Consider the following 13,542-nt stretch of genomic DNA (forward strand, 5'->3'; position numbering starts at 1 on the left):
AGTCTTGCCAGCGGTCTATCAATTTTGTTGATCTTTTCAAAAAATCAGCTCCTGGATTCATTAATTTTTGAAGGGTTTTTTGTGTCTCTATTTCCTTCAGTTCTGCTCTGATTTCAGTTATTTCTAGCCTTCTGCTAGCTTTTGAATGTGTTTGCTCTTGCTTTTCTAGTTCTTTTAGTTGTGATGTTAGGGTGTCAATTTTGGATCTCTCCTACTTTCTCTTGTGGGCATTTAGTGCTATAAATTTCCCTCTACACACTGCTTTGAATGTGTCCCAGAGATTCTGGTATGTTGTGTCTTTGTTCTCATTGGTTTCAAAGAACATCTTTATTTCTGCCTTCAGTTCATTATGTACCCAGTAGTCATTCAGGAGCAGGTTTTTCAGTTTCCACGTAGTTGAGAGGTTTTGAGTGAGTTTCTTAATCCTGAGTTCTAGTTTGATTGCACTGTGGTCTGAGAGACAGTTTGTTATAATTTGTGTTCTTTTACATTTGCTGAGGAGAGCTTTACTTCCAACTGTGTGGTCAATTTTGGAATAGGTGTGGTGTGGTGCTGAAAAAAATGTATATTCTGTTGATTTGGGGTGGAGAGTTCTGTAGATGTCTATTAGGTCCACTTTGTGCAGAGCTGAGTTCAATTCCTGGATATCCTTCTTAACTTTCTGTCTCGTTGATCTGTCTAATGTTGACAGTGGGGTGTTAAAATCTCCCATTATTATTGTGTGGGAGTTTTAGTCCCTTTGTAAGTCACTCAGGACTTGCTTTATGAATCTGGGTGCTCCTGTGTTGGGTGCATATATATTTAGGATAGTTAACTCTTCTTGTTGAATTGATCCCTTTACCATTATGTAATGGCCTTCTTTGTCTCTTTTGATCTTTGTTGGTTTAAAGTCTATTTTATCAGAGACTAGGCTTGCAACCCCTGCCTTTTTTTGTTTTCCATTTGCTTGATAGATCTTCCTCCATCCCTTTATTTTGAGTCTATGTGTGTCTCTGCACATGAGATGGGTTTCCTGAATACAGCACACTGATGGGTCTTGACTCCTTATCCAGTTTGCCAGTCTGTGTCTTTTAATTGGAGCATTTAGCCCATTTATATTTAAAGTTAATATTGTTATGTGTGAATTTGATCCTGTCATTATGATGTTAGTTGGTTATTTTGCTCGTTAGTTGATGCGGTTTCTTCCTAGCCTCTATGGTCTTTACAATTTGGCATGTTTTTGCAGTAGCTGGTACCGGTTGTTCCTTTCCATGTTTAGTGCTTCCTTCAGGAGCTCTTTTAGGGCAGGCCTGGTGGTGACAAAATCACTCAGCATTTGCTTGTCTGTAAAGTATTTTATTTCTCCTTCACTTATGAAGGTTAGTTTGGCTGGATATGAAATTCTGGGTTGAAAATTCTTTTCTTTAAGAATGTTGAATATCGGCCCCCACTCTCTTCTGGCTTGTAGAGTTTCTGCTGAGAGATCAGCTGTTAGTCTGATGGGCTTCCCTTTGTGCGTAACCTGACCTTTCTCTCTGGCTGCCCTTAACATTTTTTCCTTCATTTCAACTTTGGTGAATCTGAGAATTATGTGTCTTGGCGTTGCTCTTCTTGAGGAGTATCTTTGTGACGTTCTGTGTATTTCCTGAATCTGAATGTTGGCCTGCCTTGCTAGATTGGGGAAGTTCTCCTGGATAATATCTTGCAGAGTGTTTTCCAACTTGGTTCCATTTTCCCCGTCATTTTCAGGTACACCAATCAGACGTAGGTTTGGTCTTTTCACATAGTCCCAAATTTCTTGGAGGCTTTGTTCCTTTCTTTTTATTCTTTTTTCTCTAAACTTCCCTTCTCGCTTCGTTTCATTCATTTTATCTTCCATCACTGATACCCTTTCTTCCAGTTAATCGCATCAGCTACCGAAGCTTCTGCAATCTTCGTGTAGTTCTCGATACTTGGCTTTCAGCTCCATCAGCTCCTTTAAGCCCTTCTCTGCATTGGTTATTCTAGTTATCCATTCGTCTAATTTTTTTTCAATGTTTTTTACTTCTTTGCTATTGTTTTGAATTTCCTCCCATAGCTCGGAGTAGTTTGATCGTCTGAAGCCTTCTTCTCTCAACTCGTCAAAGTCATTCTCCGTCCAGCTTTGTTCCGTTGCTGGTGAGGAACTGCGTTCCTTTGGAGGAGGAGAGGTGCTCTGCTTTTTAGAATTTCCAATTTTTCTGCTCTGTTTTTTCCCATCTTTGTGGTTTTATCTACTTTTGGACTTTGATGATGGTGATGTACAAATGGGTTTTTGGTGTGGATGTCCTTTCTGTTTGTTAGTTTTCCTTCTACCAGACAGGACCCTCAGCTGCAGGTCTGTTGGAGTTTGCTATAGGTCCACTCCAGACCCTGTTTGGCTGGGTGTCAGCAGCAGTGGCTGCAGAACAGTGGATTTTCGTGAGACCACAAATTCAGCTGTCTGATAGTTCCTCTGGAAGTTTTGTCTCAGAGGAGTACCTGGCCGAGTGAGGTGTCAGTCTGTCCCTACTAGGGGGTGCCTCCCAGTTAGGCTGCTCGGGGGTCAGGGACCCACTTTAGGAGGCAGTCTGTCCGTTCTCAGATCTCCAGCTGCGTGCTGGGAGAACCACTACTCTCTTCAAAGCTGTCAGTCAGACAAGGACATTAAAGTCTGCAGAGGTTCCTGCTGAATTTTTGTTTGTCTGTGCCCTGCCCCCAGAGGTGGAGCCTACAGAGGCAGGCAGGCCTCCTTGAGCTGTGGTGGGCTCCACCCAGTTTGAGCTTCCTGGCTGCTTTGTTTACCTAAGCAAGCCTGGGCAATGCTGGGCGCCCCTCCCCCAGCCTCACTGCCACCTTGCAGTTTGATCTCAGACTGCTGTGCTAGCAATCAGCGAGACTCTGTGGGCATAGGACCCTCTGAGCCAGGTGCGGAACACAATCTCCTGGTGTGCCATTGTCCAGGCCCATTGGAAAAGCACAGTATTAGGGTGGGACTGACCCGATTTTCCAGGTGCCGTCTGTTACCCCTTTCTTTGACTAGGAAAGGGAACTCCCTGAAGCCTTGCACTTCCTGAGTGAGGCAATGCCTCACCCTGCTTCGGCTCGCACACAGTGCGCTGCACCGACTGTCCTGCACCCACTGTTTGGCACTCCCTAGTGAGATGAACCTGGTACCTCAAACGGAAATGCAGAAATCACCCGTCTTCCATGCCGCTCATGCTGGGAGCTGTAGACCGGAGCTCTTCCTATTTGGCCATCTTGGCTCCACCCCAAGTGTTTCTTAATAGAACTATCAATGTTAAAGCTGACTTACTACAACTTTTCCTTAAAAGAATATAATGATTCAATAAGTAAGGCTACAAAGATTAAATTTTAAAAGCTATATTTTTTTCTATGAAATTCATAATGACTGGAAATCATTGGTGATTTTATTGAAAATCTAAAGTTCGCCCCAAAAAGTCTGGGTTCAATTTGTTATGGGTTGATTAACTGCAAAGAAAAAAACAAGGAGAAAAGCAATATTCTAGTAGTCTTTTATGTTGAAAAACTTAACAGTGTGCTGTTTAGTCACCAATGGACTATCATATAATCTGTTTGGAATTAAAATGAAATAAATTGTTAAGATTAAAGAAGAAAGTGTGAAATAGAGGAGAAGCAGCAGTGAGAAAACATAGCTGAATTAGATGTCGGAAAACCTGGTCCAAGTCCCAATGCTACCACTCATGTTAATGTTCTCCTATTTAGTTACAGAATTAAGGTTTGGAGCAGGGAGTGGTGGCTCATGCCTGTACTCCCAGCACTTTGGGAAGCTGAGGCAGGTGGATCACCTGAGGTCAGGAATTCGAGACCAGCCTGGCCAACTTGGTGAAACCCTATCTCTGCTAAAATTACAAAAATTATCTGGGCATGGTGGCAGGCACCTGTAATCCCAGCTGCTCGGGAGGCTGAAGCAGGAGAATCACTCGAACCGGGGAGATGGAGGTTGCAGTGAGCCAACATCAGGCCATTGCACTCCGGCCAGCCTGGGTGAAAGGAGCAAAACTCCATTAAAAAAAAAAAAAAAAAAAGAAAGAAAAACAGAATTAAGGTCTGAGTCAAACGATTCCTAAGGATCTTTCAACAGCCTTAGTAGTATTCAGAGCTGAAATTATTTAAATTGACAACGGTTTAATAATTCTTATTTGATAGGAAAAGAATATACAAAACTGCAAGACCTTTATGTACAAATTTGCTTGAGAGACACAATAAATTGGCAGTTTGTAAAAATGTTTTATTTGAGTGTAAGAAACTGCACCATGGAGAACTTGGTTTTGTGACAGGCCATCACACACCACTGTTCCCTTGCCTCATGCTGGGTAATTGGTCCAGAAATGACTCAGAGGAAAGATCACCACCTACTGTATCACCCATATCACTTCCTGTAACACCTGGGTTTTTCTTGGAATGTTTCCATCCAAATGTATATCATATCTGACCTGATCTGTTTGCAAGGGCTGATAAGATTATAGCCTGGGGTACGGTGGCAGTGGTCCATGAGTATATGAAAGCAAGTGGTTATTTTTTGTGATAGTTACGTAAAGGGTGATTTAATCACTGGACTAGTCACTAACGTATGACCAAATGGGATTTCTTGAAACATGTAATTTCCTTAATGGTTTCCTGATTGTAAATGAACTCACCAATTTCCCATTAGGATTGATTTTCGTCACAAGCCTTAACACTCAAGATTCTCGTAACATTTTTAAAAGTGCAATGAATGACTGGAAAAATTACAAATTGTCCAAATTCTGTGTACAGGAAGTAGAAATAAATGGGGAAAAAAATGATGCCCAGGACATAGGAAGTACATGAAACAGAATTCAGCAAGATGTGCAATTCCTGTAATGTTGCTGATGTTTTAAGAGAAAGAAGCACTGATCTTGAAGAGAAATCTGTAATTCTCAGGGAGATACTTTTAACATTGTTCGTATGCTTTAACGATTTAACTGCTTAACAGTATTTTTATTAGGCTTGACAAGATCAAGATACATAATGTGTAGTTTATGAACAGAAATTCACCCATATTTAGCACACAACCTTCTTTAAAATGATACATTTTTAATTGATTTGTTGCTTCAAGTAAGTTTAAACTCTTCAATAATTATGTAAAACACAAGTTATATATTACTTTCAAATATTCAGCATTCTCTTTATATGAAAGAGTAAATTAAAAATGAAGAGAAAAAAATTTCCTGATTTCTCAGATTATTTTGTTGAATGGAGATGCAGAGTATCTTTTTATTCTCTTTTTGGTTACATGAAAGAACACAAACAGGGAAGAATGGTATCAGTGTTCTTCAACAAAAGACCACTAAAAACACTGTATGATTAAACACATAGGGCGTCCCACACCTTGCCATGGGAAGAACAAACACCATGGAATGATGTTCACCTACATTACAGCAAGTAATCTGCTTTACTCAAAGCCTACTAATTTAAATTTTAATCATATCTTTAAAAAACACCTTCACAACAATATCTAAACCGGTGTTTGGCTGAGTAACTGGGCATCTAGCCAAGTTGACGCATAAAATTAACCATCACAATGGGTAATCATAAGGTGTCTCAGTAAGAAGGTGTTAGAAAGAATCTATTATAGCATTTTGAGGGCTTGGTTGAGTGATTTGGGGAAGGGTTTAAGGAAGCAGCAGTGGTGGAGTGGTGGAGGAGAGTTGCTCTATGTTGGATCCTGTGAGAAAGTGGAGCAATTTCATAACTGGTATTTTAACACATTTTATTTATAGGTAGAGAAGATTAGAATAAGTATAAAGCTGATTATTAAAGAATAGTGAGCAATCATCCTTGTAGCCAAAAAAGGGGAGGTGTTTGGTATTTTGCAGTTGGCACAATGACTGTTCTGTTTTTGTCAGGATGTAGACAAAATTATGAACTGGCCTTGTTTTGTTTCAATTTATAATGGACTCAGAATTACACTTATTTGAAGATGGTATTCAGTGAGATTATTTTTGTGAATTGCACACCCTGGCTGTATCAGTCCAGATACTGGATGCCAGGGGCTACTGTATTTTTTTTTTTTTTTTTACTTCTAAATAGTAATTTGCCTTTCTCTGCTCTTTACTTCAGATTGCACGGGGAAGGGATTTGTTTTGTTTTTTGATCTGTTTGCTGATTTTGGCTGTACTTTCAAAACTGACATTTAAATTAGGAACATTTCATATGCTATATAACCTGGTATCTCTGGAAATGAGTTGAACGAGGAAAGGGTGTTAGGAGAGGAAGAATTGATTAAAAGTCTGCTTAAAAAACACATAAACCCCTGAATCTTTTATACTACTATAAGTAGCCAGGTGATAGTTGAATCTTGACAGAACAATGGAGGCTTCTTCTCTGGAGAGAATAAAGAAGAGGATCTCTAAACTGGGGTATACCAGATACTCCAGGTATTAAGGTATTAGGCACAAGTATGTATATTTATTTAAAATACTGACATGCCCACAGCCCCCTGCTTCATTTCTTCCTTGGCTCTCAGAATCTTGGCTCCAGGCAGAAGACAGAGAAGTCTTTGCAGAATTTGACCAAATCAAAAGGCAAAACATAAATATTTTGTTATAGCTGGTTTTTCAGTGAAAACGTTCCACTCTTCAATGAAACTCACAGTTGACCACCCACACTCATGTGCTCAGAGTTTCTGAACGGCATCTTGATCCCCTACTCTTATATATAAGCAGAAAACCCATGATTAACAAACGTGATGAAATCACCCAATATGGAATTCAATGAGCAAAACAAGCAACAACAAAAACACTTGAAGAAAACAAAGTATGCAGGGAAAGGTAAATTTCATATATATGTATAAAATGAATATTCTTAAGGAGATATTGCTTCATTATTCCCTGGGTGGCCAGGATGTGCAGCCAGGATACAAGGCAGATAAGTGTGTGCCATCCAGGGAAGAGACCAGTGAATGATTCAAGTTCACTGTGAACAGACAACACACACACTAGGCTCAAGTGGTACAGCATCTACTTCACAACAAAAGTAGAGGAAGAGTGCACAAGCTCAGGCCTGTGCCAATAGGTTAGTCTCCCATGGCTGGTGGATCCATTCTGCAGTGAAGATGGATGATGTAGCTGCACAGAACCCACTTTGTGCCACAGTAGAAGCATCTCAACCTCTCACCCATGGAGTAGGAAATACAGAAAGCTAGTGGTGTACCTGGCAGTCACTGACACATGTTCTTAAACAAATCAAAGGAGTGCACATTGAGTTTGAAACAGATAAAGATATTCCCACACAAGGCAATAAGCCCAGCCCAAGCTGTGAGCACTGTTTATCTCTTGCCAGAAAAAAATCCATCCTTATCTGGCCAAGTGGGGGTTGAAAGACTGCATGAATTAGACTGCCTTTCCCAAAAGAAATAAAAGACTGTGAATAAAACACAGAATAATATTAAAAAGGAACATACGGATAAAAAATAGAATAAGTGGATTATTTCTAAAGGTTCTACATCCAACTAATGAGAGTTCCATAACAAAGGAATCGATAAAAATAGAGAAAGAAAAATCATCAAATAAATATTTCAAGAATTTTCAATAACTGAAGGACATGTTTCCAGATTAAAAGTCCACATCAAATACCAGCATAGTAAATGAAAATATGCTTTCACCAGTGTACATCATTGTAAAATTCTGAAACAGATGAGAACAAATAGATAATTCTATATACCTCCATAAAGGGAAAAAATAACATACATGAAGAGAATCAAGAGTCAACATAGCTTCTGACTTCTCTGCAGCAAAACTAGAAGCTATTAGACAATGGAGCAATATATTTAATATTATAAAGGAATTTATATACACATATGCACATACATAATAATATTTAGACATATTAGGCATATAGTTCAGACATTTCTAAGATACAAATATTTAGGTATATGTTTAATAAAATAGCCAACATAGAACTCTTTAAAAAGTATGTAAACAATTAACAAAGTTCCATAGCTTTTACATATATTTATTTTTCTTTGATGCCATACTCAATTATGACAAAGTATAAAACACATGAGAGAGTATAGAAAATTTAGTAGAGGGCAGGGATGGTGGCTAATGCCTGTAATGCCAGCACTTTGGGAGGCCAAGGTGGGAGGATTGCTTGAGGCGAGGAGTTTGAGACAAGCCTGAGCAACGTAGTGAGATCCTGTCTCTATTAAACAAAAAATTAATCATCTAGATGTGGTGGCACATGCCTGCAGTCCTAGCTACTTGGGAGGCTGAGGTGGGAGGATCACTGGAGTCCAGGAGTTCAAGGCTGCAATAAGGTATGATCATGCTATTGTATACTAGGCTGGGCAACAGAGCAAGACACTGTCTCTAAAAATAATAATAATTAAAAATAGGAAGTATATTGGAAGCTGATTTTTAATGAATAATTGTTGTATAGTCTATCCATATTATATATATATAGTCAATGAAAAATATTATAATCTAAAAACCGTGTAGTTACCTCAAAGTTTCAATAAAGTAAAGAAATGTGTGAAATTAGCATTGCTAAAATTAGAGATAATTTGTTCAATTTCCATAAAATAGTCTTTTTGAAAGCTACTCTTTCCCGAACTGTTTTACACTATTCTGGAGTTGATCAAAAAATTTCTCACAGATGATATACACATGTGCATTTGAGACTGGTTGAAGATATACTGTGGTAATTCACATGTAATAAATTCATTCACAGGATGCCAGATTAATTATTACTCAACAATGGTAGTTATTACTACTAATAATTTATAAGCTGCTTCAAAGCAATGGAAAAAGGGTAAGGAATAAACATTAACTGGAGTATCCCTTGAATGAACAATTTCTTTTTCCCCAGAGAATTCCTAAAGTTAAATTTGTCCTCACTAACTCAACAGGAGGATTGTGTACATTCTAGGTTATGACCAAATTCAGGATATTACGGTTGTATTTTTAAAAATAACCTCTGTTGGGTTTGTTCTTTTTGGCACTTGAAAGGTTTATTTAATTTTGTTTTCATTACATTTCTCTCTGTGGTTCATATTTTCCAAAAATTATCTCTGCTTTTAAGAGTTACAGTTAATAAACCAAATGCCCACACCAAGCAGTAAAACAAAATAAAAAAATAATCATTTCAAATAACAAGAAAAAAATATATTTCCTGCTCTATGTTGTTATTTTTCTGTTCAAACAGATTAAGTAAAGCACAACATTGGAAATTCCATATGTTTATATTTTTTTGTAAGCAAGTCTCTTTCAAGGTGATTTTGAACTTTGAGCAAGAAGGCTTATTTGCAGACAATGTAGGACAGATTTTCTTATCCCTTATTCCCTTATCAGAAAGGGAAAACAATCTTTTGCCCAGGTAGAATGCAGAATGTTCTAAATAATCCCTATATGAATCAGGATTTTAATGAAAACTGTTTTTATGCCTTATAGTTTTTAATCATATTTTAATGCATTTGAAATATTCGAAAATAAATTCAAAATTATTTTATTTAAAATTTTAACAGAAACTTCCTTAAAATTCATAGTAGTAGAAGGCATTAACAACAGAATCGTTTTTATGCAGTAACGGTTTGGGGGGTGTATACAAAAAAGGAGTATGAGGGACAATGTGGGGAGTTCCTCTTTTCCTTATTAGTAATATAAGTTTTAACACAACAGATGGACTATTAAGGCTGGGTTTAGGCAAAAATTGAAGGAGGTCAGGTGTATTTTCTCTGTTCCTCCTACTTTCTCCTCCTTGTGTAGTTCTCTTTCATTTTCCTCACAGCCTGTGACTCCATAGTTGCTTTTGGACTTCTCAGGAACCAAGCTTAATAATACTGCACAGCCCCACTATAGAGTCATTTTCACCCTACAGTGGGAGCCCTCTGTAGCCTACTTACACTTAACCTGTGACACCTACAGGATCTTTTACATCTTCTCTTCTTCTGCAAACATGTACATGCATAATCAAGTTTTACCATGGCTTTCTGCATTGTCCTTTCAGAGACATTTTGTTCCAAAAATTGGCAGCCCTAACTCAATACACCATGTTGTACTCCACACTATGGTAATGCCATCTCATAGATTTTCAGCTTTCTGATGTCAGAGATTATACCATATTCATTCTTGTATACCCTTCATTATCTGCAACATTGTTTTGGAAGTAGTAGGTACTCATATATATGTGAAATTGATGTGAATTTAACATAATGAAAACATATTTCCACAGACCTTTTAGGGAACACTGACCGTCTTTTGACACCTGTCATTTAGATTCATTTTGATAATTTTCAACTTTTTTTTTTGGCTGTTTTAATGGTCAGTTTTAGACTGTCAGAATAGCCAAGTGTGTCATCTGATCTGCTTTGGTCATTCATTCATACACACTTCCAAATTCCTATCAGCCTTTTTCCAATATTCAGCTCCACTGTGCCCTTCATCCTTGTTTTTCTCCTTGACCTGATCCAGCTTTCTTCTTACTTTCTATGAGGCACATGAACTGCCTTGTGCATCTTGTGCATTTATTCTTTGTGGTGTTCCATTTATTTCCTTCTGGGAAATTCTGTGTTCATTTGGCATCAGCAAAAAATTAAAAAAAAAAGAAATAAATGAATACAATGAGGCAAGCCACATGATAGATAGCTCTACAGTTAATGACATGTCTTATGTGAAGCGTTAGACATTATATTATGTTGTTTATAAGGGCACAGTCTCATGGGAAATTGCCACTGTGTTTGAAGGGCAGTTAATAAATATGGATATGCTGTTGCCTTCTGCCATGAAACTAACATCCCTTTAGGTTATCTGTTAACAAATTCACTTTTGGAGGACACTGAGAGAAGCACTCTGAAGAGAAACTTTGCTTAAGTGGGGTTTGTCCATGTTTTCCTTAGTAAAGAGAGTTCCAGGAAGTTTGATAAGATTGCCATTTCCTATTAAACTGTCATGACGAACTTAGCGTGATACCATCCCGGATGCAGGTGTCCAGGTCAAAGGAAATAAAAGGGAAGTTCAAAAGCACTCCTCCCATGGTTGCTGATCTTATATCTCTATTAGTATGTCATGGGAAGTTTTTATGTGAGCATATGCTGGAAATTAGGCAAAACACAAATTGCATGTCAAGCAAATAAAATAGGTTAAAGAAAAAGAAAAAAAGACTTCTCAAAAAAGCGTTTATATTTAACAATACAGTATTTTGCATTTAAAAATGTGTTAAAAGTGTGGATATCATGTGAATTGTTCTTAGCAAATAAAGGGGGGGGGCAAGAGGAAACTTTTAAAGGTGACAGATATGTTTACCTCCTTGATTGTGGTGATGGTTTCATGGATATATGCATATATCTAAACTCACTGAATATTTGCAGTTTTTATATATTAATTATGCTTCAATAAAGGTATTGTTTTTAAAAAGCATTTAGAAATGCAAATAAATATATCCTTTTCACTTTAAAAGCATTAATTAGGTTTTGAAATCATTTCAAACCTATTGAAAAGTAGCAGGAATAGTGCAAGAAAAGTTCAACACACTCCTGCATGTACCCATAAACCTTTTTAAAGTTTCAACTCTTTCATGTCCTTTATAACGGCAACCAACCTAGAATCATATGTGTACCCAGTCGTCATATTGTTCTAAATTTCTTCATTTTAGAACCTTCCTCAATCTTTCCTTCATGTAATGACCTTCATATTTTTCAAGATTACAAGACTTGTCATTTTGTAGACTATTTTTCCATTTGGGTTTCTGGGATGTTTTCTCATGAGTAGACCCAGGTTATACATTTGGGGCAGGAATATCACAGAAATGATACTGTGCATATGTGTTTTTTTATTGCATCCTACCAGGTAACACATAATTTTTTTTGCCTAATACTTGTGTTAACTTTGTTCACATATTTAAGATGGCGACAGCCACGTTTCTGTATTTTTTCTTCATAATGAATAAGTATTTTTGGCAGAGGCAACTTGAAGCTATGTAAATATGCAATTCCTCATCCCACTGCCACACTCTAGTTTTAGCAGTTATTAATGTATCTTGTGTGAATTAATTATGGCTAGGATGTCACATTGTGATTTTAAAAAAATTATTTCTACATGTATCACTTCTGATTTATTTATCCATTCACTTATTTTATCCTGCAGTCTCCAGCTGTGAATCAGGTTCTCTTTCATATATATTTAACTGGTAAAACTATTTTTACCTAAATTATCAGTGTGGACTCATTGATTCCTCTTGTATTCAATGGGCTATAGACTATTAGTATCATTATCTAATTAAATGGTTAGATCATCATCTATTTGGCCACTGGGACCTCCCCACACAAAACTGGCTTCTGAATTCTTTTATTATACTCCTGTTTTTCTTTGAGAGATTCCTTATTGGCACAACAAGATGTTCCTGATGCATATTATACTTTTTCTGGCCCAGCTCTGAAATCAGCTATTTCTCTTGTCTCCAGTCCTCTTTTCTGGAGAATGGAATTTAAAAGTCGAGAAGTCAAATGAACCCACTGTGTGTGCTCATTATTAATGGAGTTTTTTAATGCCAAAGCTCTCCGACATTTGTACCTTTATTCTGTGAGTGAGAAACTTGGCTCTTATTATTCTTTACATATTTACATATTTGCTAAATCCCCTATGTGTGGCTAATCTCCCCAAACTGTCAGGCTGCCTTCAACAATTCTCTTGACAGGCAATCACAGTGGCTACTATTACTGGCCACCTCTGGCCATATTCACTTCTCACTCTGCATAAACCCCTATGCCTGCCATCATTACTATCACTGATTAATGTCTCTTGGAAGAGAAAAGAAGAGAGTTATGTATAGGAGAGGGGGGTAGAGCTGACACAAGAGAACAAGAAAGGGGAGAGCAAACGGGCAGGAGGGGAAGGAGAATAAAGAATGGAAGGGAAGAAACAGCATTCATATTTTACACACTATTTATATTATAACTTAAGATGAATTGAAACATTCCAGATTGTGTGAGATTTTGAGACCAATAATAGAGGTATTTTATAATTATTATGCTTTACATGTTGCCAACTGAAATACTGCCATAACAAAATGGCTAAAACCCCAAATTAGTAATTTGTAATGTAGATTTGTTTATTGAACATCTTTTATTTTTTGTTTTAAAAAATAAAATGGGCTTATAAAAGTTATACTTTATATCTCAGGTTGACTTCTTAAGTATGGAATTTTATACTTAGAAAGACTTTTTCTAGTATGTATATGAAAAAACTATAAAAATATCTTTGACTCTTACTTGTTGAAAAAACAAGATAATATTATCACAACCCCAACATTTCTCTGTAAATACAGTTTTCTGTGATTGCATTATCTATCACTGGCAAGGACTCAGAAATAATGACACATTCACTAGTCTTTAACAGACACATGATGAGCACAAGCTCCAGTCTGATCAGTCAGTGAACTAAATATAAAAGAAATGCTTTATAAAGTGTCATTTAGATTCCAATGTAATAGAGATGTAATGCATATGTCAAGTTATTGAGTTGTCAACTTAAATAGAAGCCAGTATGTCATCCAGCAATTATTGCT

This window comes from Hylobates moloch, unplaced genomic scaffold, assembly GCF_009828535.3.
Source record: "Hylobates moloch isolate HMO894 unplaced genomic scaffold, HMol_V3 SCAFFOLD_1, whole genome shotgun sequence".
Classification (NCBI taxonomy): Eukaryota; Metazoa; Chordata; class Mammalia; order Primates; family Hylobatidae; genus Hylobates; species Hylobates moloch.